The sequence below is a fragment of the Puntigrus tetrazona genome, chromosome 5 (genome assembly GCF_018831695.1).
Source record: "Puntigrus tetrazona isolate hp1 chromosome 5, ASM1883169v1, whole genome shotgun sequence".
Lineage (NCBI taxonomy): Eukaryota > Metazoa > Chordata > Actinopteri > Cypriniformes > Cyprinidae > Puntigrus > Puntigrus tetrazona.
Genome location: NC_056703.1, coordinates 29,463,783 through 29,491,117, shown reverse-complemented (window position 1 = coordinate 29,491,117; position 27,335 = coordinate 29,463,783).

The window sequence follows — 27,335 nt, the reverse complement described above, 5'->3', positions numbered from 1 at the left end:
TCCAAACAGATGATAAAAATCTCACAACAATTCATACTACTCTAGTCTGTCAATTAACGTCTACAGAAGTCAAAAGCGTTTGAAAGAACAAAATCCATCATTATGTTTTTTAACTTCAAACTGTTGCTTAAAGCTAAAATACAACTCCGTAATCCATGAGGACACTTCCTCCATTGAGAAAAAAAGGCCTAGTCTGAATCAGGAGAGGGAATTTGAACAAATCAAGCACTGTTTATTCGCCAAAACAGCTCTGAACAAATATGTTTGTGGATCTTGTTGAGAGAGGACAACAGCGGGTAAACATACAACCAGAAATTCATCAAAAACACATTTTTTACATTCCCGCGTTCATACCCAACAGACTCGCATTACTTGAAACGCGATATTTGTTTGATTTTGCCAACTGAGGGGCGGATGTAAATCATTTTCTCCCCGCATGTGACATGCAGATGCTGCGTATATTTAACCCGGAACAATCCAGTAAGTGAGCGTCTATTTCAGCACCACGGACAGCTCTCCGGCTCAGTTTGACTGACAGCTCCGCGCTTAAGACGCCAGTGATCCCGTCTTTGTTTATCCGTTATGCGCGGACTTTATTACTTAGGTACAGGTGCACTTGTTATGATTTTATTAAGGGGATTCTACGCGATTAAAGTCCGCATCAAATCAAAAAAAAAAGCCAAGCCAAAAGCTTTTCCAATATCTGCTTTATCCCTGGCATGCATGCACATTCATGTTCGCACATTCATAACGAGATATAATGCAATTCACAAAGTCAAATAATAAATCGCAATTATATCGCTAATCAAATAATGGGTAAAAAATAAAGACGCGCGCGCTCGCTCTCTCTCTCTCTCTCTCTCTCTCTCTCTTCCAAACACTGGATGTGCTTCAGTCCCTCCCCTTTCTGTCTGCCATCACCCTCCTCTACAATCCAGTAAAGTGATGCTCGGCGCCTCCTCCTCGTTTCTCTCCGCGTTTCTCAGCAGCAGTCGGACTCTCCATCTCTCCATCCGGAGCTGCACTGCTGTCGGATATTTTCTCCTCAGCTCTGCTTTTACACTCGACCGTTTCTCAGATGCTGCTCAGCGAACCGAACCGCCGGATTTCTTCCTCTTGAGTATGATAGGGACCGATGACCAATCCGCACAGCAGAACCAGAGCCAGCAGCATGAGCCGCGCCGCCGGACCCGGAGCCTCAGCAGAACTTTAAAGCAGCGCGGAGCGTCAGATCCCCGACACACGGGAGAAGCAGTTTCAGGTGAGTCTTTAAGCAGCTTTTATTGAGCTGGACGCTGAGTGTGCTTGTGTTTGGAGGGATTTTTACATGAAGCACTTCACGGGGCCAGTACATGACGTTTGTAGAGGGGATCAGAGGGTCTTCTGCACGGATTTGAACCGGACTGGCACCGGACTGCGGATGCTTGACGATTTGAGTAAACCGCGCGCGCGCGTGATCCGTTTTCAGTTCGCGCGTCGCTCGTTGTTGCAAGTTTGGATGCGGATTGATCGAGATGTGGGGTGTGTTGTTTGACGCTGTTTTTATATCTCTGCTGAGTCAACTCACAGCCTAAATGCCCATTAGTGCACAAAGCATAAATGAAGTCTCATCACTATTAGCGAATGACACCATATGTCTTCAGAGAGGCTGAATGAATCATTCCGCCTTGCAGTCAGAATTATCTCTACTCAGCAACTGCACATTCAGGACAAACATGATAGCAAGAACACTGTTTTTTCCCCCCCTTTGTATGTTTCCTGCTGCATCTGCAAAGTCAATAAACATGCACACTGCAGTAGAAAGCACAACGGTCTCCGATCCTCAGGCCTGCATCGCGCCGGGAACGCGATGCACGAGAATACGAAGTGTTCACACTCGCGTTGAGCTCGGATGTGTGGCGGCGAGGAGCTCGCGTCGCTGGTGAAAAGGGGCCAGACCTTCACAGCTCAGCCACAAACGGCGTGATGAGGGCACGGAGAGAGGCTCAAAGCTGGAGGTGAACTTGTGCGAATGTGTTTCTGACGCTTAACTGTTGGGGGAGCTCTCGCACTTTTGCTCTTGATGTCAAATTTGACTTTGAAGCTTTTGGTAATTGAGTGATTATGATGGACACAAAGGCGCAGCCGAGAGCCCTAAAGAGTTTTTTTTTTCCGGAATGCATCCCATTACTGGTGCAGTGAATCAAACCTGGTCGATATGCACTTTTCATCAGCTCATATTATGCAAAATTATGACATCCGTCAATTGCAATGATCATTCCACAGCACGCTTTTAGCTGCCACGTATGGATGTGTTTTTCTGATGCAAAATAACCAGTTCGCATCGTCTGAACAATGCATTTGTATTCGCCCACTTATGCAACGAATGCACATTAACCTATCTAATTGCACTTCTTATTGCGCCAGCAAGCCTCGCTTGTGACCGTTTGAAAATGTCAGCAGGGAGACTCGACGTCGCCTGTCCGGTGCCGACCGGCCCAGGTGCACGCCGTAGCCTGACGTTCTGTACCTGTTCTGATCGTCATTCACCAAGGCAAATAAAAGACGGTCTGCATTCAGATCCTCTCTCGGCCCGTCTCAGACCACAGACGTGGAACTGTGGACGCTTGCTCTGCTCGCAGGCCAAGACAAGAATATCAACGACGAGGCTGCTTTGGCAGAGGGAATAATGAGCAGTGTCTCATGCTGGCAGGAGTCGCATTGGCTGCCATGTGAACGGGTGCAGCTGGGGGTCCTGGCGTCCTGGTTCTCAGGAAGAATCATGTGCTTCTGAACGCCTGCTTGTTTATTGTGCTGGTCTGTAGTGTCATAAAGATGACAAGGCTGGGATGCATCCGTCAGATCAAACTGCTGTCTAGTATTTATGTTTATATGAAAGCTGAGGTCATGGCAAGAGACTTAAATGTTGGAAATTAAGATTTTATTACTCATAACAAACATAGATTTATCATCCAAGCTGGGTGCATAGGACGCAGAAGAGGTCAGGGCTAGTTGTCACACTTTGTTACATACGGTTTACATACTTGAAATCATTTCTCTACATATTGTCTAAAAAAAGTGTAATAATAATAATAATTCACACTTATCAAATGTGTCTTATTTAGAGACATGTTACAAAGTAAGACACACTAATATAAACTAATTTCATAACAATTTGACACGATTTCTAAAGTCATCGTCCAACTATTGTAGTTAAAATATATTAAATTATTATTAATATTATTATTGTTTTAAGAATCACGATGAATGATCAGTGTGATTTTTCTATTTTACACACACACACACACACACACACACACACACACACACACACACAAAGGAACAGCGTGATAATGTTTTAAATGTAACAACATGATTCACAGGAAGTGGGATGCTTTGGAATACTGGTTGTTACTATGTATCTATGTGAAAAAAATAGGTGATGATGAGTTCATAGATACCCAATAAATCACACAAATTAAGCATCACATAAAAAATTCAGATTGCACTGAAGCTACATTGTCATTGTCCAGCAAAAGCACAGTTAACACACTTTTGACTCTGATCACGGGGCATGTTGTCACACTATATGGGGTCAGCCTGTTACGATGGAAATTCACCAAAAAATGAAATGGCATCATTATATAATTCCATAAAGATATTATTGAAGAACATTTGTAGCCAAACGGATTTCGTGCACAACGATCGTTCTAAGGAACATTTTTGAAAACATCTTTGTGTTCCACAGAAAAAAGTAAGTCATAGATGTTTGGAACGACGCGCGTGAATGAGCGTGAACCATGCCTTCAATCGTGCTATTTTAAATTTAAAATCATAATTTAAGCAACGCAAATCTAAACACACTAAGATGCGAATATGTACATTAGCTTTGTCATTATTACCCGAAGTCATGCTCTTTTTCTGCCAAAGAAATGTCCTGACTTCAGCCTAGCGCGGCACATGTCATTACAGCATCACAGAGGCGAGAATGTCTCTGGTGTTCTGATTAATTCAAGACTTTAAGCAGATAATACCAGCACTTCTCTCTCTGGGATATGGTAATTGCGGCGCGGTAAAAAGTCGATCTCTGGGTTTCAGCGATTTGAGTAATCTCAGAACACCTTGTGTTAACAGAAATTAGCTAGCTGCTAAAATTAGCCCGCTGATAATAATCCTTCTATGCTAATATGAAATCGGCATGAGGAAATGAATATCGCTAGATCAATTGATCCAGCTCGCGGAAATCAGCCTCGTAGCGTTAATATAGACACCCAAATCAAACATTTATGGGTCAAATATTACAGAGAGGTTCTCCAGTGACGTGAACCGGTATCGTTATCCGACGTCTTGGCAGGATTTGCACACCGTTGTAGAAGAACTCCATCGTATGTTTCATCATTGACGTTTTGAATGGTTATTGCTGTACTGTAGTTACAGTACTTAAGCCTTTAATGTCATATGATCGAAGCTCAGCATAAATGCATGTCAAATTGATTGACTTCATGGGTATAAGAGTACTGTAGAGCTGCATTCAGAAATCCAGTGCAGTGCCTTGCTATCTAATGCCTTCACAGGGAATTAAAGAAACACAGCCTAATAACAACGGCGCGAGCTGCACAAACACATTTTATTTGGTGGCCATCTTGGGATTCCTGTCATTTCAGTTATGCGAGTAAAACTCCCATGTAAGTAAACAAACACGCAGTCTTTTTTTTTTTTTTTTTTATAAAGAACAGCATTAAACACGACTAGTGTTGTTTAATTAATTAATCCACGTAAAATGCGTTTTTATTTATACCGTTTGCATGTGTATCTTTTTAACATCATTTATACGCTTGAACAGCGCTGTCACAAAGAAAATCACTTATTTGCAGAATTATTCGAAAATACGGTTTTATTCTGTTCATAGCGATTCTGGTACAGTCGTTAGATTGGGCATGGTTACGATTTTACATTAGCTTGTTTTGCATTCGTATTGTAATTATGTTTGCTTTTACAATTCCACTCCCTTTTCAGCTAGCAGAAATGTTTACCTTTATTTATTTTTTTTATAACCAAACCATTTTTACAATGCCCCTCATAATTTCTTAGACAACACAAGCGCATTCTCACTGGTGTCCCACTGGCTGATTGCATTCGCTGTAAAACGTTCCTGTGACATTGTGAAGAATAATTTTATCTAAAATGTATCAGTTTATATTTCAACCGGCTGTGAGAATTGTAACTAGATTGTTCTGGGCATAGGGAGTTTTTGATTAGGCTATTAAGTATATTAGCTGTTATGAAAGTGCCCGATCTCACTGTGGCGCGTCCTCTGTCTTCTGTTTCATATCATTTAATAATGTCTGTGAAATGGCTCTATCTGTAAGGCTGAAGGAAATATGTGTGCCGTTCTTTGAAGAGATGATCTGATTTGTGAAATTACGAGGCAAACAACAGTATAGGATAAAGTATAGACTACAGACTGAAAACTAGAGGCCAGTGTTATGAAGAAAGTGAGGACAAAACAGCTGATAATGCAGATCACATGATACGTAAAAGTTTTTCTTTGACATTTGAGAATGCCCTAACCGTAATCGATTGGCGGAGTCTCTGATATACCAGGAGTTAGCATGGGTGAGTTAACTCGGTGAAGAAACTGTTACGTTGACATAAAAAACATCTTTCCTCATTGACAGCCATTCAAAAATAGACAAAAGTGGCTTTTCTTACATGCAGCGTATACACTACCGTTCAAATGTTAGAGTTCAGTACTTATTTTTTAATAATTTAATACTTTTATTAATGAAGCATGGATTCAGTTGATCAGACCTGACAGACACGATGTTAAAAAAACTTTCTACTTCAAATAAATGCTGTTATTTTGAACGTTCTATTCTTCTGTGAAACATGAAAAACATATAAGAACATATTAGAATAATTCATGAAGAAATATGTGACACTAGAGAATGGGGAACCTTTTGTAAATGACATTTAGCTATTTTAAATTGTAATACGATTTCACAATATTTCAAGTATTTTTTTTAAATTAAACGCAGCCTTGTTGAGCAGAAAATATTTTTTTTTTCCAAAAAAGTCTTAAAGGCTCTAAAGCTTTAAATGGTTGTGTAAATATATTGCAGCAGATATAACTCTGGGATGCCAGAAAAGAAGCTGTAAACACGATACATTTAAATTAAAGATAGTTGGACGCTAACCACACTGTTATTTTAATTGAAATATTCATTCATGTGTGCTATATTGATCCGGTTTTGGCTTCTCGTGGAACTGTTTTTGTTGCCAGAGCAAATGTCAACCAAATAGCTGGGTATATCGTATCTGAAAGGCAATTTGTCTTTTTTTAACCATTATAAAATTATGCTGTTCTGTTGAATATTAGCAAAGTTACTCTAGCCCGTGTTTTTATTACTGCAATATCTAGTAAATGCATATGGCATTTTAATCTTTTAGACTCGTATACATGTGTAGGTAACTTCAGGTTTTTTCAGTATAACTAGGTATAAGCTAATCTAATTATTAAAGAGAAAATAAGTGATGAAATGTTTGTTTGGAGCATTTGTTTGCAAAGAGACATTTGTTAAAAGATGCATTGAGTCTGACAACATCTACATCGCAAAGGAAAAGTAATGGTAAGACTTTATTGCGTTTTACGGATGTAGGTTGCAATGCATTGTGTGAATATCCATAACTAACTAATTTAAAATGCATTACGGTATTTCCAGAATTCTTGTTATATCTGTAATTGGTTGTTTGTCATGTGCTTTTAATGCATTATACTTTCTAAAGGTGTAACAATGAACGGATGAGTATCATGTTGTTTTATAACTGTGGTCAGATCATATAATACATTATAAAGTGCATTACAAAGCACAATTAGTGTATTCAAAATGCTATTATAATGCATAAAGTCCATTAGCAACAATTATATAATGGATTATGTTTAAAAAATAACAAAAAACACTTACTCACGTTGGAAAAATATATATCAAATTCTCATATAATGACTAGACAGCCAAACGGTGGCTGAATACTTATACGCATTAAATGAGTATATCCTCAGAAACAATTAATTTGCGCTGGATTTTTAGAGCGAGGGTAGGAAATAACCATTCGTGTGACTATATGACTGTTTAATAACATTATAAGCAATCCTCAAGGAAGATATTAAAAAGAATCCATGTCAAGACCCCTTTAAACGCTGATTACATGGTTCTGAGAAGGGAAGTGCTTTGGTCTTCATGGCCGACCGGGTGCCCGCGACTGTTTTTGCCTGATCTTCATAAATTATTAAAAGCCATGGTCATTTGCGGCGATTAACCTCCATAATTCATACAATTATGTAATGAAAGGGCTGAATGAAAGGCTGCGCCGCGGCCCCCGACTGCTTAGGCAGTGGGGGAAACACTCGTGACAGAGAAAACCTCGGCGCTCGAGCTCAACTGAGGCCCACCAGCTGCTTCAACCTCGCCGCTGCCAACAGAGACCGCTGGGATTATTAATAAACAATGGCAACCTGTAGGGGGAGAAGAGGTAGATGTGGTTTGCCAGCTGGCTTGACTTCACCTCGGCGTCAATGCATTTCCCCAACTGGAGTGGCGAACGGCTGCCAGCGAGCTGGAGAACGAAAGGGCACGAGGAGACTTCGCACGCATGTGTTTTTGCTACAGTATTTGCCCGTAGAATTAACGCATTAGCGAACGCGGAGATGTTTGAACCGAGTTTAATCGCTAAGCCTTCCCTCCATCTTTGACGAGGCGAACGTGAAGTTGCTCGTCCTTGTTTCTCATCTGAAGGTTTAGAGCACGTGATCGATGCAGCTATCCAGAGGAAGAGAGAGATCTGATCACTTGTGCTAAAAATCCTTTAGGATTGTATAGGCAAATTATATATAGGCAAGAAAGGCAGAAACTGAATACAGAAAAGAGCAAACAATGGAATTACAAATGTGTTTTGTATTGTACAACTTCACCACAAAAGCTGTTAAGAAATAAGAGATGACAAAATTTTACAGATAAGAAGTTTTGGTTGCACATATGATCTAATAATTAATTTAGACATGAGAATAGATATAAACAAAAATGTTAATATTGGAAAAAAATGCTATATATATATATATATATATATATATATATATATATATATATATATATATATATATATTAATTTAACTTTTTTAAACATTGAACATTGATTTCATGTTATTTGCAATGAAGGAAATATAGATTTCTTTGCTTTTTGAGTAGGACATCTTTATACGTAATTTCATGATTACTTGTTGTTTTGGAAATAATGTTCTAAATGCAAAAATGTATGAAACGCTAAAATATACTTCAACGTAATTACTATTGAAATGCATTTAAATATATTTTAAATGACATACTGATGTTTTTCTCTAACATTGTCTTGTGTCCTATCTTGCAAACAGCGTGAAATAATTGTCAGTTGTCCTATACTCAGGTGACCAGCACTCAAAAGTTTAACTCAATACCACTTTGATAGCTTGCAATCAGGAATCTCTACATCTAAATGTTAATCGTTTCCTCTCGGCTCTATTATTTCTCTGCCGAGCCGGTTGGAGACGGTTTAATGTACCAGTGAGAACAGTCGTGACTCAGCATAATAAAGCAGCGTCAAGTATCCTCTCCAGAAAAAGTCCCAGATCCGCTTGCTACCTACAATTACTCTGTGACTGACAGGACCTTCGACGGAGATTTACATTTTGCTTTAAAGCGAGCGAGACTTATAATTGAGTCTTAAGAGTAGCTGTTCCTAGATCAGAGGTCACCGAGAGGCGAACTGTTATCGGAAACCACTCAAGAAAAGAGAACAGATAAAAGCAATAAAGCGCTCATTGTGGGGTTTTTTGGCCCGCACCAGCGCCAGCGGTCGTCCCCTGTTTTCTTCAATTTCTTTAGAGAGAGATGCTTTAGAGATACTCACCCAAAGAACGAACACTGACATGTAATCTTTGTCACAGTCTTTAATTGATTGAATTCACTCAAAAATGATAATTCCGTCACTATTTACTTAAGTGAAAGACAAAAGGGGATATTCAGCAGAGTGTGTGAGCACACAACAACATAGGCTTTTTAGAAATACGTTAGTCTGCCTACATTATTTGCAGGACGGCACACTTTTACACAAATTATGATTGTAAGAAAGATTGTTGATTAATGAAACTTATTTTAATGCAGTTTATTGCACAAAGCTTAAAACACTTTTACCACAATGCATGATTTGTAAATAATACGGCTCAATATGTACATTGTAATAATATTAATAATAATTATTATTATTATAATTATTAATGAAACATAGTTTTTCCAAAAAATGTAAAAAAATACAAAAAACACCAACTGTACATTTTACAGTATAAAACTTTAATTAATAACATTTAAATGTAAACCAGTAAATTCAGCAACATACATTGCTAAAAATGCTTAAATAATGCTGTAAACATTCATTAAACAACACAGAAGATGGAGAAACAACATTATTTCACTTTTGCTTTTGCTAACACTCTTGTTTAAGTTTTAGTGTATGGTTTAGGCTGTGCATTCTGCTTTTCAAGCACGATTTCACCACACATTTAATTTCTGAACTGCTGTATTACATATACTGTAACAACCAATGCAATACAATGCCATTCCCTGTTCATCTGTTTCAAATAAAACTGAACACTTTTTAGTGCCTCTTACTGGTTTCATAAAATATGCAAAAAGCAGCATAATATCATTTGGCAGCAAAGTCATCAGAGGTTTCATTGCTATCGTGATATAGTCTTGGCTGGCAAACACCATTGCAAATGCAAATCTCTGATTGGTTGTTTTAAAATTACAAATTGTTTGACTTTTTCAGTAACACTTTAAAATAGGAGGCATTTATTCTCTATTAACTATGACTTTTCCTCAATAAATTCACGAATGTGCTGCTTATTAATATTTAGCAAGGTAGTTGTTAGGTTTAGGTATTGGGTAGGATTAGGCATGTAGCATGAGGTCATGTAGAATAGTGCATTAATATATGTTTAATTACTGATAATAAATGGCTAATATTCTGGTAATATGCATGCTATAAACGATTAGATGAGAGGCCTTACAAGAACGCTGCGTTGCCAATTTTTCTTTTCCACAACAAGCGGCTATCAGAGACAGGAAGTTCAACACTCTTATTTAATTATTTTACATTTGGCAATGATTTGAGGAATTCATACAGTCTAAAAATACGTTTCGATGCAATTCCTTATAAAATCACCAGCTTCTCATGTACTTTCTCATGAGATTAATATTGAAAGTTGCATAGCAGTGCTTCAACCATACCTACTGTGACTTTTCATATTCATTCAGCCTGGTTGATGGAAAATAAGCTAACATGCATTGTAAAAATCCGAACAGTTTGCATAATAAGATATCAATAATTGAAAAACCTACAATGCATGGCCTTTTCTGGAACATACCATATTACGGAATGCTTTAGTGTGATAGTCTGACCCTGGAATGGAAAACAGAAGCAGAAACAGAAGCCTAGAGTTTGTGAATGCGCATTTCTAGGTGATCTATTCCTCGACATGCCTCTAAGACATATCTGGAAATAATGAAGGGTCATAAAAAACGGTGGGTTTTGTAAAGTTTCCTCATATAATATATTGCCTTGCCCTCAGGCTAGTTAATATTCTCTCTTCATCTGGCCTTTGGATGAGCCCTCGATATCGCTCCATTGTAGTTCGCCGCTTTTAAGCTGTTCACAGACAAGCTTCAAAGTGGAGGAGGCCGAAGCTTCAGAGAATGTTGTTAGTCTGTTTTTCTAAACTAAAGTGCAATATCAGCTCGGAAAGAGAGAACAGAGGCAGAGAGAGAAGTAAAAGCTTTCGATTTGATCCTCTGGGACCAAAGCGGTGACGCGAGAGCCCGGCTGAGCTGCGACTGCGGCAGTGTGCTTGATTTCCCATAATTACCCGGAGTATTTTTGCCTCTGTTTCTGCCCCTGCCTCCGTCGAATAGAGCAGCTATTCTTTAATCTTGTCACTTCTGCGACTATGGAAGTGGGCTTTGGAAGTACCTATTAGAGGAAGGAAATTGCACAGGGCTCTCCCTTTGGCCCTTCCGGATGGTTTGAGAAATGAAGAAAGAGAGGGTCATGGGAGAGAAGGAGTGCTGGACTAAAAGCGCGAGAGACTCAGAACGGCCTGAGTGACGCCGCGCACGCCAAATGCATATTCGGAGAAGATTGGAGGCGATACGGTGAAAGGAAAGAGAGAGCAGCACAGATAAACACACAAAAAAACGTAAAACAGATTTTTCTGTAAAAATTTGGTTTCAATCTAAACATCTTCAAAACATGATCCTTCAATTTAGAAATCAAACTGTGCAAGATAAGAAGACTTGTTAGAGAATATATAATTCATTTTCTTTCCCTTTGGCAATTTCCATTCATTTATCTATTATCTATATTACATTTTATAAGACTTATGCATAAAAAAATGCAATTCATATACTTTTCAATGTAATTATCTTAGATTTACTGGAACAGAAGGGAAAATGCTGTTTATTGGCCTTAATAAAAATGTCAAAATACATGCATTCATTTATTGAGCAGTGGATATAGATTGTACATTAAATCAATTCACTCATGTAGAGTGCAAGTCAAAATGTATGATTTTTGTGTAAAAAGTATTTAAAATGCATTATTTATTTAATTGTTTGTTTGCTTATTTATTTATTTATAGCAGTAAATGTAGAGTACATGTCAAAGTTCTGTCATGAAACTCTGGGTTTCCGATTTAAATTGTTGGTTTCTCTGAAACCCTTCACCTTCCCCAGCTCCACCTGTATAGATCTGTTACAGGTTACGCACTATTTGTGCAGCACCAGTGTGTCTTAAATACTCACAGCACTTTAGCAGCTTATGCAGTTCATGTACTTGCTTGCAGCCGCAGCAATAATAATCTACAGCTACAGCAATATTCAGCAACAGCATAGCAGAACTATTCATCCAAGACCAAATACATTAGCATCGTCATATATAGATTTTTTTTTTGTATAGTGTGCTTCAAAACACTTTTTGTAGTAAATATAGAGTGTCAAAATCCTTTTTGAAAGAGAACAACAACAAAAACAACACGACCTGTTTAGAGACCACATGAATCAAGTGGACCTTTATATGAGGATAGAGTGTGAGTGATAATTTATGAGATAATATGGGACTTATAGACATGCTCACTTGACACTTTATATACGTTGTTGAGCCAAAGCCACTGTGCCAAGTCTTCAGTGCTTTACAAGCTGTGTATTAGCTAGTGAGCCAGCAGGAGCTTTATAGAGACACTATACTAGCTTTATTATGGGCATCTTAAAGACAACATGAAGCATATGTTGCTGCTGAAATTCCTACCACATTGAGGTGTACCTAGGAATTAAAAACAAAGATTATGACTTAATTTAAACTATTGTTTGCTTATTGGATTGTAAAGCATTGCTAAGCATTGCATATTGTTTAACTGTTTAATAAAAAAAAAAAAATATTAGTGCTAATTAAACACATATTAATGTCTACATACCTAACTTAGCAACTTAACAACTACCCTACTAACTATTAATAAGCAGCAAATTAATAATTTATTGAGGGAAAAGTCATAGTTAGTTAACAACTGTTAGTTAACAACTGTTACCTATTCTAAAGTTATACCCAGAATTAATATTTACATTAGTGGCAAACAGTTGTAAGTTTGCACTATGTTAGTAGTTGAGGTAGTGAAAGAGTCTAGACAAAGTGAAAATACCGCAATGGTCCTAAAAACAGGCTTAATTCATTATTTAGGCAAAATGTAATTTTTGCTTTGATTTTGGGGAGGAATCTCATTCCTTTGAGATTCAACAAAGCAGGCAGTTATCAACAAATGACTCGAGTATGCTGTTAAAACGAGGAAAAAAAAATCCCTTTCATCATCTCTAATACTGAATTATGAAGTCATTACGAAGTTTTAATTCAATTTATATTTTTAAAACTGGGTTAGTGTGCTTGCTTTAGGGTTGGAAGTGTGAATTGGGTGGCTTTGCTGTGTGACAGTGTATCTGGGCACGAGGTCTGGCCTGTTTGTGCTTTGGCCCACTGTTGGCAAACATCAGCGTGCGGTTCACATACTTCACGCGATCCGACATTCAAGACAGGCGTGTTTCTGTGCCGTGTTTGATAAGCACGAGCCTGCTGATTCAGCTTCACATGTGCACACACACACACACACACACACACACACAGATTGCTGCAGGCGGATCATAAACTATCACATCAGTGCGGTGTTTTTGTGCCGGTAATGATTCGGTGAGCTCAGCGGAGGGTAACACCGACTTTACCGCAGTCAACATGAAGCTAAAAAAATTTATTTCAGCCCACAGACCAGAACCAAAACCTGTTATTCAGCTTGAATTGTCGACCTTACAGGTTTTTTTATTTATTTATTTATTTATTTTTTTACATGCAAACAGCATAAGAACACTGAATCCTTTAACTGTAAATTGCCTGGAAATGCAAGTGTTGTGTAAATCTAGTTATGGCCCTTAAGCGCAAACGGTTTAATTTTGAGATGCTTAGCATTATGTCAGAAACTCATTACCGCCTCTGGCCTCAAATTGGATAATCTGTGTGTTTTCTAAGCAGTAATATTTAAGAATTCGGCTTTTAGTTTCACACCAGAAGTGTGTTAATTTAAATAAAGCTGTTGGATCGCAACCCATTGGTTTAGGGGCAATGCATGAGCATTTGTTATAGCTGATAAATGCTTATATATTAAATGTGGCTCTTGTTGCATTTGCGTTGAGTTTACAATATCGCACTCCTGCAGTGTTTTAATATTGCAGCGCTTTTCCCTTTCGGTATCTATTAGACATCACGGGTGAACCTCCAGGCATTAAATGTGTCCTGAGATGAGCAGCGTTACTGATATCTCCGTCGCGAGGACTGATTGCACGGCTCTTTAAATTAGTGTGTCTTTGATTCTCTCTTCAGGGCTTTATGAAGATGATTAGGCTCCGGGGAGTGTGTGGAGACTCAGTGTTCAGCGGTGCAGGGGTCATGCGCCTCTATTTTAGGCTGTAATGGAGCGAAACTTTAAAGTATGTCAATGCGAGCGGTGTGATTTGAATCAATGCCAGAGAAATCAAAACTGCAATCATAGTGCTCTCAGCTGTACCAAACGCAGGTAATGAGCTTTATGTATAAGTTTATATAATGTTTTTATGTAATGTTATGGTGACACTTTAGAATGAACTATGGTTTAGTTTTTTCCCTCAATAAATTCATAATTTACTGCTTATTAATAGTTAGTGAGGTAGTTGTTAAGTTTAGGTATTGTCTAGGATTAGGGATGTAGAATAAGCTCATGCATTAATATGTGTTTAATTGCAACTGATAAATGGCTAATGTTCTAGCAACACGCATTTTATTAAACAACTAGTTAAAGGAACTAGTTAAAGTTTATTACTCTCAGTAAATGTTTCTGAGTAATAACAATTAACATAGTTATATGTTATTATTAGGATTAGGGTTTGGTTGCTTGTGACTATGCATAATTTTCTCTTGTTAATAAAGTGGGTACATGCAAGAAAAGATAAAATAGAACTTTACATAATTTAAATTTAATACAAATAATTATAAATATACAATTAATCTATGTGTAAGCAAAACAAAATATATCTTTGTAGTTTTCATATTCATTCTATCAATATATTCATGTCTTTATTCAAACACTTGTAAACCTTTGTATTCTTTTGAGGCCAACAAAGCTAGTTTCAGGAATCTGAGCAGGAACTTACGACATAAATTCGCCGCAATGTGACTAAATGGTTGACTGGAAGTGTATCTGATTTTTCACCCAGAGAACAGATATTAAAATGACCCTTTACATCTTCCTTGTAATTGACTGGAGCCTCCTGTGACATGATTTAGATTGGATGCCGCTCACATGCTGTATACGTTACACATGGCCACATGACACCCGATCTGAAAGATGCAGGCCTGATACATTTACAGTTGAGCAATCAGCATGTGGGATCTAGTGGTGTAAGTGTGGGCCGGTGGAGCATGAAATACTTACTTCATTTAGTAAATCCGCTTCTTCTGTCGAGTCTAGCGGAGTCAACCTTTATCACTCAGCTATTGACCTTGTCAAAGCTGAGAGGACTCTTTGCCGTTTCTGTTCCTTTTATTGGCGGTTAGTGTTTACATCTGCCATGAAGCCAAGCCGAGCTGTCTTCATAATCATATTTGTCCTCATTTGAAGAAGAGATGATTATTATTACCATGGGAGTTCTTGACACCAGGGTAATCGCTGCGCTGAACTGCTTCCAGCACTCTGAAACGCTTCCAGATGCTCCGGAAGAGTGAAAAAATGCAGGAATTACTGTAAGGTATTTAATTATGATGAACCTGGACAAACAACACAATCAATAACAGATAAATTCAATGAATTTATTGCTACCGGAGATTCCCGGGCTTGCAAAGAAACTGAATATTACGTTGCAACGTTCAAGATTCAAAGATCAGCTCTTTTCAATGCATTTATGGCGAAACGATAATTACCAGAGAAAATTATTCTGAAACTGTTACAGTTTATGTCTATGGGCCAGAGTTTCAGAGGGAGAAATGAGACGCTTGTATTGTTGTTAAAACACATTAATTAAAAGTCATTCCTAATTTCTAAACTGCCTTTTAGGGAAAGCGTGAATTTGTGGTTATATATCATTGATGTAATTCATTCGGCTGAATTTAACTCCATGTGAACAATCCTTTTCAGGAAATTACCAGCATTTTATGACAGGAGAGTTGACAGTATTATTCATCATTCATTTTTAAGCACATAAAGAATAAGTGAGAATTTATTAAATTCTCTCAATAAAATGTGCTCTTTAAGACAATTAAAGCTGGCTTGTCTTTGTTTTAAAGTACATATAAGCGTATACTAATTAGATCATTCAATGATTCATACAAATCACCGCACACAAGTGGATCAGAGGGAATGCTTTTTGTAAATGTTTCTATTTTCTTGCATTCTGGCGCAAATATTTTGCTATGTTCTTTTATTTTACTTTTTTACTCGTAAAAGACAATTAATGGTATTGGATTTTTAATGCTAAGGAATTATAAACGCTGTGCATTGTAAGCTCATATTATTTGAGACACTGCACTAAATATATGTACTTTTACAGTTCACTATTCAAAACACATGATCATTTAAAATAAACTAGGGTGCCACTTTATATTAGGTAGCCTTAACTACAATGTACAATGAATAATTCGGTACAATGTACTTATTGTGTACATACATGTACTTCTATTTTTAAAAATACCTATATGTAATTACAAGGATGTGCACAATAAGTGCATTGTATGAAATTATTCATTTAAAAGTAAGCACTTTTTAAAATAACTTTTAATACATAAGAAACAAACAGCTGTCATACTAGACTCATCAAGATGTCAGGAGCACATAAAATCTTTGAGATTAAGGCTGACTGTAGTCTTCAAATTGAGCTGCTAATGCTTATATAACTCCAACATATGCTTTTTCCGTCACTTTCATGCAGATTTGGAAGTGCGAGCTAAATTAAATCAAACCACTGGCTTACTTCATGTATATTCATGAAATCTGCCAGCGCGTAAGTGTGGCATATTTCACCTAAAGGTGTAGATCTACGGTGAGTGGCTTGAGCTTACGCTACCATCTGCCTGGTGTCCCAGAGGAGCTCTGATTTATGGGCGCGCTGTTGTTTCGCTTTCATCCGCTCGTTTCCCTCAAAATCATGCTTAAATAAGAACAATGGGCCGGCTGAGCGTATATTAAAGGTCCGGTTTAAGCGGGAGGGATTGAGCCACACGCGGGGCCGTCTGAGCTCGGGAGGGAAGCGAAATGAAGGATAAACAGCATGCCGTGTGGAAATTAGGTCAGAAAAAAAGTCGGGCTGAAAATAAAGTAGCAGCCGGATCGAAGCTTCTCGTCATGACGCACAGAGGCCCCGTCCCGCGAGAGATCTACATCTGTTCACCGCCCGCCGCTAACAACAAACACGCTCACAGACAGCGCAAACTTCGGTCGTGGAAGGTCGAGGCCGCGCGGCGTCTCTTCGATGAGGAGTAAAAAGTGCTGGCCAAACATTTTCTCCAGTCAGTATTTTTAGGCCACCGCCGTGATACACGGCAGAGCAGGACGGTCCACGAAACAAATGTCAGCTTGTGAAATTCCAGCGCGTTACACGGCGAGTGGAGATGACAGCGCTGCTCTTTCTGGCTTGAAAGCGGAGTTTTATAGGGCAGGAGTAAACGACTCATCCATCTCAGACTCTGATAAGCAGGGCAATTTCCAGCCAATATTTGCAGTGATAAACTATGCCCTGCTGGTTCAATTTAAGAAGCCAGCGTAGCGCACGACTGCCTGGTTACACTAACTAGTCTAGCAGGGCTACCCTGACCCTGCAGAGAGCAGTGCAATGCATAATGCGCCTTTGCTGGAGATGCTAAACGTGCTTTGATTTGAAATCACGCTGTTGAATAGTCTATTTCTTTTTTGCATGCTGGGCTCCTGTTTAAAGGTTAAAGGTGAAGTTATTTTAGTTGCACCAAAATAAATTGAGTGCAAGCCTGTGGCTGGGAACTGTTTTTGTTCAAATGTGTAAAAGGGACCATCAAAACAAAGCGAAACCTTAGGGTGTTACCTAGCTGTTGCTAGGCTGTGATATTGTATTTAGGGAATTGAAGTGGGTTGCTAGGGTGTTGTGAGTGTTTTCCGTTTGGTGTAAAACTCACGTCTGCAGCACAGTACCTTGTGAAAGAAGTACAATTTAGCATACTCATTAAGGACACACATTACAGAAATAACAACCTGTGAAAGAATATACTTTAGTGTGAACTGAATTATGCGTAATGTAATATAATTAATGTAATTTAAATACAAAGATGTAATATCAAATAATATATTACAGATGTATATATATACATATATAATAGATGTGACATGTATGTTACATGTTTGTTAGTAAATTAATTAATTAATTTCTTTTTAAGTTTTCTTAAGTGGCCTTTTATGTCACTAATATTATTTTATAAAAAAATATCAATGTACATATTTAACACAGTTTAGCACGCTTCCCTTTTCAAATGGGGTGTAATGATAACAGCTAGGGCTTAATAGTGAAACCCTCTGTAGACACGAAGTAGACATGCTCAAGCAAACTTTTTAATAATTTTTTTTTTTTTTTTAAATGCATGCGCTTTTACATTCACACCAAAACTAGTGCCTATATTTATGTGAGTAACCCGGCCTCGTGTCCGAACTGTCACAGATGTTCATGTTGACTTAACCTCCACATCTCCGCATCTCTGATCCAGTCAGAGGATCGGTTGGCGTCTTCTGACATTCACACGTGAACGGCCTCATCGGAGCTGCGTTATTTCCATCCTCGGTGATCTCTTGCTGTTTTTCAGGGTCCGTCGGGCGAAGATCACACATGACGCGCAGCAGAAGCCAGCGTGTGTTCACTGCTGCAGCCTTTCAGCACACATCACGTCTCACAAACGCACTGCAGAAAAACCAACCGCTCTCCTGGAACAACACAAATAACAGATAACTGTAAACATACATATATAACTGAAATCATAAAGCAGTCCGGTTCAATCCAGAACAGTCTGACACCGACTCTGCGCAATTTCTATTTGTGTTGTGACAGTCGTGGGTTTGAGTCCGAGTTGCGAGGTGTTCGGTCAAACCGGAGGAAACATGTAAAGTTGGTCACGTGTCTTTTGGTGCGGTAAACAGCCCGTGAGCTGCGTTTCGAGAAGCGCCTGATTCTCCTCCACAGGGCGAGTGGGTGGAATGTTAAGTGCCTCGTCCCAGTATGAGCTTACAAATGACCGCAGGAGTCGAGCGATTAGCATATCTGTTTAAACATGCTGACAAAAGAGACACACGGTGTTCACCATCGGCAAGGAATGGAGAAAATCCCTGTCCTTCCTCCATCAGCCATTTGTTTTCATGAAACTTCCATTTGCTTGATGAAAACGGAAAGGAAAACAAAGCAATTGCACAAACGCGGGTTCAGCCATCCATAAAACACAGCATCATTTACTGTCACATTTACCCAGAACGCTTTCACATAACCAGCCCTTCGACTGACGCCACAGTCTGCTAACTCCATTGCAGCTTGTGGTGGGAAATGCTGGAAAGTTGAATGAAATATATATATTCAACTGAACAGTACTGTTGTATTTTCTACATGCAACTGTATATATGTATATAAAATCATTTCGCTGCATGTTTATGTTTTTTTGCAGACATGACAATCTGCTAAATCAGGATTTAAAGAAATTCCAAAGTTTCCCACTTCTACTAATTCTCACTAAAACTAATTTGCTGCTTAATAATAGTTAGTGGGGTAGATATTAAGTTAAGGGATATAAAATATGGTCAAACAGAATAAGGCATTATTGTGTGCTTTACTTATTGTGCATTTTAAAGTTTTAAAGGAAGGTCTATTCAAAATATATGACATAATAATACATGAATTACAACCCCAACAACCACTTCCGTAAAAACATATAACTTGTGAGAATCTGAAGAGTGATTACGGTTGAATTATCTTTGGTTTAATTGAATTCGCTACAAGCCTAGCATGGCTAATTTATCTGGAACAAACTCCCCAACACCTTGACCGGCCAAGCTGTCGGTCTGAGAGCGTTAATTACTTGGCTTTAAGACAGCGGCCGTCCCGCTCAGAAGCGCCGAGCCAAATGACCCGTTCCACAGGCAGCGGTTCCGCTCGCAGGCGCTTCTATCTCTCCATCGATCGCCCTGGTCTCCACCCCTCTCCGATCGCAGGCCCATAATTCACTGGCCAGGTAAATTGGAACAATAAGTCAGACCATTAGTGAATTAGTTTGTTTTGAAAATCGTGCATTGATCTGGACTCTGCTGATTGGGTTGAGGCAGGCGTGGGCATTTAATTATCCTGCCGAGAGTGCTGAGCTCAGATTCCTGAAGGTCAGGCTTCTGCGAGAGCCGCGTGAACGCGCTGCGAGGGCTGCGCGTCCGTTCTTTCGGCGGCCGACGGCTGTAATTGGCAGCGCGTTTGTGTGGCCGCCGTCCGCGAGGGTGCGCGCAGCCTGGAGCGCTTTCATAATTGTGACGCCTCGTAATCTGAAAGCGACAAATTGCACTACACTCACTTTACCCTCCCCCGATTAGCTCTCCCCCGCAGTGAAATGTGCGACATGAATGCAAATGATATATAAAATCATATAAAACAAGAGCGCGGTCAGAGTCCTGTTGGTCAGCCGGCGGTTCCTCGAGGGATTGAGTTTCGGTGGCAGATCGCCCAGCGTCTGGCAGCCCTGCCACGCTACAAAATCATTTTATAGTCCACCGTTTGCTCAAAATGCCAGAGAATCACAATTCCGGTCTTCATTATCCTGAATTCTGCATTCAAAATGTAGAAAATGTAGGCCTACAGTAATTCGACATTAAAATGAACAATAACTACATGAATTAAAAAGTGCTTTAAATGTAACATTTTGAAACATAATGGTGTTTTATTTCTTTATTTTTAACAGTCCATTGTTATTTTATGTATGCAACTAAATAGGCCTACTGCATGCGATGTAAAATACAGATGATATACACGATACATTACAGTAAATAATGTAGTAAAATAATGTATTGCTTAATTTCATATTTTGAAACACAAGTTTGATTTTTTTAAACAGAATTTTTGTCCATTGTTAGTTTATGTAACTTTATAATGCAACTAACTGATATATACTGTATATACACATAAATATATATATATATATATATATATATATATATATATATATATATATATATATATATATATATATATATATATATATAAAAGCAATAATTAAATAATAATCACATTTGTGTAATTTTAGTATTTTTTTAAGGTGGAAATATATCCCGAACTTAGCCCATTTTATGTCACCATAAAAAGCATATTTTTCCTACATTAGATTTCTTAAATGTGTCTTTTCTTATTACTTATCTTTTTAACGTTTTATCTTGACAGGCGTAGCATGGTCCACTTTTATATTATGAACCTGCAGAATAATTAAACATTTGACAGAAAACATAGAAATCTACTACCGTTTTAGTCAAGACATCCATTTCATAAAACTCTGCTATAACGTTTTCTGTTGAAACATGTATAAAATAAAAAAGCTGTTCTACTTCATAGCTGTCATTATTCCACACATTTTAGTGTAATGTAGTATCTAGGACTGTAACTATAAAAGGGTAGTTGATGGATGAACGTGTACTATAGTGTGATGTAAAACTGTAAAAAAAAAAAAAAAAAAAAAGCTAATAATAAGAATAAATAAATAAATTAATTAAATGACCTCTAACATTGAAGGAAAGCCATTCTCATGCTATTAGTATAAGTAAGATACATTATTATTTTATTTTTTCTTCATTTGTTACACCATAGTACTCCAATTTTTATTTGTCAACTATCCAAACGCAGATTAAGAGACTAGTAAGTACTAACAGTAAATCTTAATATTATTACATTAATCTGGATTTAACTCAAAAGCTGCTTTTTCAAAAGGACTGGTGTATGCACAGATAACACAGATCCAGGTTTAGATGGATGTTAGCTATGTACATCAGGTTTAGAGGTCTAGGCACTGGGGTTTTGAAAACACTCTGAAAGCAAATATCCAGCGCAGCGTTGACAGAGGCAGTATGTGGTCTACATCGAGTGGACAGGGACTCTAGAACAAACCCAAACCCTCCACTTCCTCTCAGAGGAGTTTGTAGGCGAAACTGTTTGATACGTCCTCACAAAGCAGAATCTCTCTCGGTTCAATCCAGCAGCTCCTGGGACCTGGAATACAAATAGGGGACAAGCCTCCATCCCTGTGAACTGTCAGGAACAAAGCGGAGCTCAGCCCCTATGAAGGGAAACAGCAATTGATTGAGTCCACACAAGACTTGCATTAGAAATGAGATTTCTGAATAAAGCACTGAAGACAGGAAGCTCTCTGAGTGAATGAGACCATTTACAGACTCAAAGAAAAAAAAAAAAGGTGGCGAGAGGAACACACGAAGTAACCCAAAAGGCTGCAGGAGCAACAACAACAATTCAGCACAAGACCAGTTTTTGTTGTAATCTCATAATTATATTACAATTTTGTAATTATGAGTTGTGCTATGTCCTTGGTTGAGGACTCATTTTCTTTAAAAAAAAAAGGACTTGAAAGAACATGAATAGGAAAAAACAACTGCTTTTTTAACCAAAATATATATACAAATTCACTTAAATATACTGTCTTTATATGAGGATGCAGGGTCTTAAGAGGTTAATGCTAAAATGTTGGATACATGCTAGAAATGTGCTAGCATTGAAAAATACACATGTTAGAAATATGATGAAACATGCTAGGAACATGTTAGCAACATGCAAAATGATGTTATTAACATGATAAAACATGGCGGTAATATGCTAAAACATGTTAACAACAGCAAACAGCAGTCTAAATCATGTGAGAACTGTTCTAACACATTAGAGACATGCTAAATTAGGTTAGCGATCTGTTAAAACATGCTAGTATTATGGAAAGCATGGTAATATAAGGGCAAAAATATTAGCAATATGCTAGCAATTCCAGCTAGCAGTGAGTTAGAAAAGCTTACAATACGTTAAATACTAGAATCATGCTATCAACGTGTTAAAACATGCTGACAACAAGCTAGGTATAAACACATGAAGGACAAAGCTATGGCATAGTTTTTATGTGTGCATATGTCCTTTGATTCTTTTTGCACCAATTACTTCGTCCACAAGGTGGCAACACTGGCTCAGACCGGGGAAGACATTAAAAGGAAATCAGAAAACATGGCTGGAGTCCTGAGTGGCCTGACATGGCACAAGTGGTTTGGACAAATGGATGCATGCAAAATACTACAAACATTATAATTTGATGCATGGAGTCATAAGCGTATTTGTTTGGTCTCAAAACATCCATCAATATATTAATTCACACCGACAAAACCCAAGGTCCTTCAGGCAGTCGAGAGAAAATGGTGGGAGATTTGTAAACAGCATGTGTCTTTCTCAGAGGGAGACGACTAAAGCACAAGAGCGGATAATAGTATGAGTGTTTAATATGAAATATCTTGTCATACAGTGTATCAGCAGGGGAATATTCATCTCTGAGACCCTCTTCTGAAGACTTGAGAAAGCTGACTGAGGTTCATTGATTTTGTAGCGCAAAGAACTCATTGTAATAAATCCGTGATGTGGAAATCCAGTGCATTTACCCACTTAAGTTATTTAGCAAACACATTTTACTCTGGGTGATACAGGGACAGACACCCTGGGTGGTGCTTTGCATTCACAACCTATTTTACTTCCATAATGTGAAACAAGATATTCAACAAGAAAAAGACACGTATAGGCTGTAACTTGATGTTATCCATGGGGAATTGATTGGATGGAGCAACGTGGGCGTTTCTTACCAGAATGGAATCAGAGTCAATGTGAGCTTGCAACGCCTAAATAGCTGTTTGACTGATTATCCCAAAAGGCCTGTAGATGATGTGAGCCGCAAGAGATGTGTAGGGTGCTTTTGATATATAGTATACACTCAAAATGAAGCAAAACTAGTTTGGTTCAAATGAGCTATTGAGAAGATTGTAAAGATCTGAAATAATCTGATCAACAGATCCGTTAATACAATGATTTATTCAGTTGGATTTATTGATTCCATGCAAAGTGCTGTGATATATATGTTAAACCATGTTAAATTATGTTAGCATATGCAATACGGGGTAACAAAATAATAACACATTTCAGCAAAATACATAGACCTTAACGGACAAAAATAGATGATATGACTGCTTGCTATTTGGTTACAAACCTGTTAAACCAGGAACGTGTTAATATGCTAGCAATGTGTAATACAAGGTAGCAAGATGCTAAATTAAAGATGCTAAATCGACAGATGCCCTGTTGGAAAAAAAATCAGCATATGCTGGTTAGGTATGTTTTGATGCTGAGATCGGGGCAAAAAGACCAGCATAAACCAGCAAAGGACCAGCATAAACCAGCTTCAAAACATACCTAAAACATAGAAACTCGCAGCGTTCTGAATATGATAAAACATAAGAGCACGCTAATTTTAATGTTATTACATATCAGGAACACGTTAAACATGCTAGTGTGAGTCTAAACTAATTCAGACAAAGTAGACAAAGCCTTGATGACACTAGATATTTAGTTTGATTTCACTGAAAAGTCAGAAAACATGATTGAAAGTCCTCACTGACCCGACATGGACAAATGGATGCATGGAAAACACTGCAAATATTATAATTTTCCACACTGAGTCATAAGCACTTTTATTTGGTCTAAAAAAGCTCTTCTGCCATAAATGTCAGCTATCATCAAGACTAAAATGCCAATTATACTAACAGAAGTTCCGGTTGCGTGAGTCCAAGGTCTTCTCCTTATTCTGATGCTCTGCGCATGTTCTGAAGTTTTGTTTAGAAGGCATGCAGTCCTTGTGTAACTAAATAAATGCAACTTTTAGGGTTCACATAAACAGAAAGTTTAGAATAGGTATTGTGACAGCCTTGTGTAAAGAGGCAGAACAAGTTATTACATCTTGAAACCTTTTTTTTATTTCTTTGGAATAACCTACACTGATGAATCATGCACAACAAGACCGAAGACATTTATTTAGAAAGCAAATTGGTCAGTTTTAGTTTTATGTGGACCTTAACCAGGTCTGGCAAGGTGGTTGTGTTCATTTTAAACAGCACAATAAACCATGGCATTGGAAGTATTCTGTTGCCCTGCTGTCCCTGCGATGTTTTCCGTAATGCACATGCAATTTTCCCGATTAGATAGTAAGAGGTACATTACTTAAAGTGAGAGGATGAATAAATGATGACCCTGTTGCCCCCACAGACAATGTGGCTCGTCGTATGCAATAAATATAAATCATGGTGCAAATTGCATTATTTTGCAAGATATCTAAACAGTTCCCCTGCTCATGTTGTCAGTGTAAGTCACAGTATTGCACTCAGTGCAGTATAAATGTGCACAGATTAATTATTATATGTTTGTGCATTTCCGTAAGCCTGCGGTGGGTTTGGCTCCGTGCCTCGGCCGCTTACTGAGCACCGCAAGAAATATCAATATCAGACGGCATTCGTCATGGTCAGTCCTTCAGATGCCGGCATCGCTTTCCGCTTGATGCATGTGCTTCTCTTCGGTTAAAAGACGATTTGCATCAATTCTCGTACTTTAAACAACAACAGCAACAAACTATGCAGGCCCATATGTTTGTACACTTTAGCATACTTATGAAAAAAAAAAAAAAATAATAATGACAAATTAAAATGCTTAAGTGAACTGAGTATAGTGTTTTCAGACACCTGTTATTTACACTTAAATAAAAAGTGTTATAATTAAAATGTTATTGTTTGTGATTAAAATATATGTAATATACTCTTACTTATTGCTTAAAATACTAATTATAATGAAAATCAATAATCAATAAAGGATACGTTGGGAAGTGCGTATGCAGGTAAAGTGGTTGTAATCTTTGTAATCATTTAAAAGGTAACACATTATCCCCTTTCAACGATATATAAGTCCCCAGGATGTAACGGTGAAGTTTCAGCTCAAAATATCCCAAAGATCAATTATTATTTTATTTTTAAAATCCCTATTTTGAGTAAAAGCGTAAATGTGCTGTATTAGAGCACGTCTCTTTAAATGTAAATGAGCTGCTGCTCCCCGCCCCCTTTTTCAGAACAGAGCTAAAGCAGACAGGCTAAGTCAGTACTAAAGTTCATGTGAGTTCTCATTCACACAAGTTTACATTAAAAATCTTGTATAAGATACAAAAGCAGCTGGTTTAACAGGATTTTTTATTTTAGGGTGAACCATTTACACAACAACGTTTTCAGCCCAAAACAGGAAACTTTTTATGCATTTTGCTTATTCGTTTACACGACATAAAGGTGTGTGGATTTACTTCACCGATATTACAACCAATATTGCATGTAAACATAGACTCAGGTGTTTTTGCTCATAGCAAATGGCATTACAACAAGTTCAGTTACACAGCAAGCATCCAATAACCAGCGATGAACTAAAAAAAACAATTGCACAAAAGATAATCAGTCTGCCATAAATCATTCTGGTGGTGTTCCTCAAACACTCCAGCTCTGGCGGACACCATGATGGCCATGTGTCAGAGAGCCAGTTGAGTGTTGGAGAGCTGTGGGATTGTATTGAGAATCTGAATGTCATTAGAATAACTGCCATTGATCAAATAACATCCAGCTGTTACTGCTAAGCTTCTTTAGAGGAGCCATGCCATTCAGATGTGATACTTACTCGTTACAGGAGCAGATTAGCCAAACGTGGGCATTTGGTGTAATAGAAAATACTCTAGTATTCCTAAAGAGTACAAAACAACAACAACATGGGCATGAGAGTTTTTTTTTTTTTTTCTTCATTTGTGAAAATTGATTTAATATTTTCTGGAATGCTATTTTGAAACTTTGAATATATGATTTGATATGTAATTTTGTTATGCGTTTTGTTATTTTTCATTAGTGTATTTAATATGTGTCTGACATTTATTATTATTATTATTTAGTATTATTAGTTTTTTTAGTACAAGCTTAACTAAAATGAAAATCGGTGGCTGAAATTTTTGTTATATTTTAACATAAATTTAGCCTAAAACCAAAATGTTATTTGCATATTGAACACCCTCTATATACGGATCGTTTTAGTTCTCTATAACACCATAATATCAAAAAAGCTAAAGCTAATTTCTCCCTATTTGCCTTATGAATTACATTAACTTTTCCGGTTCACCTTGAGTTTGTAAATACATTTATTATTAATTGTTTTCTCTCAGAGACCTTTGGAAAATCCATCCAGGTAAAGGCTACTGAACCTTTTCTTGTGAAGATTTAACAGGGTTAACGCGTCTTTCTCCATGTTTGCAATTTCAGTGAAATGATGCATTGTTACCTTCTGACAGGCAACCTCAAATTAGTCTGAACTAATTAGTTAAAGGAGCCCTCATTAGACGCTCAGCTGCATATTTGTCACTGCAGGTGACGCCAGTAGCAGAAGCCTGTGTGACTGCGAGATCTTCATTCATTAAAGACTGTAAACAGCCGTACAGAAAGAGGGAAGAAATTATTTCATTGACAATTAGATAATTGCATAGAAAAGAGAATATTAATTTGCATTCAGATGCCTGGAGCTCGTAGCATATACATCTCTTAATTATGTATATACTATGTGAAGACAACTATAAGA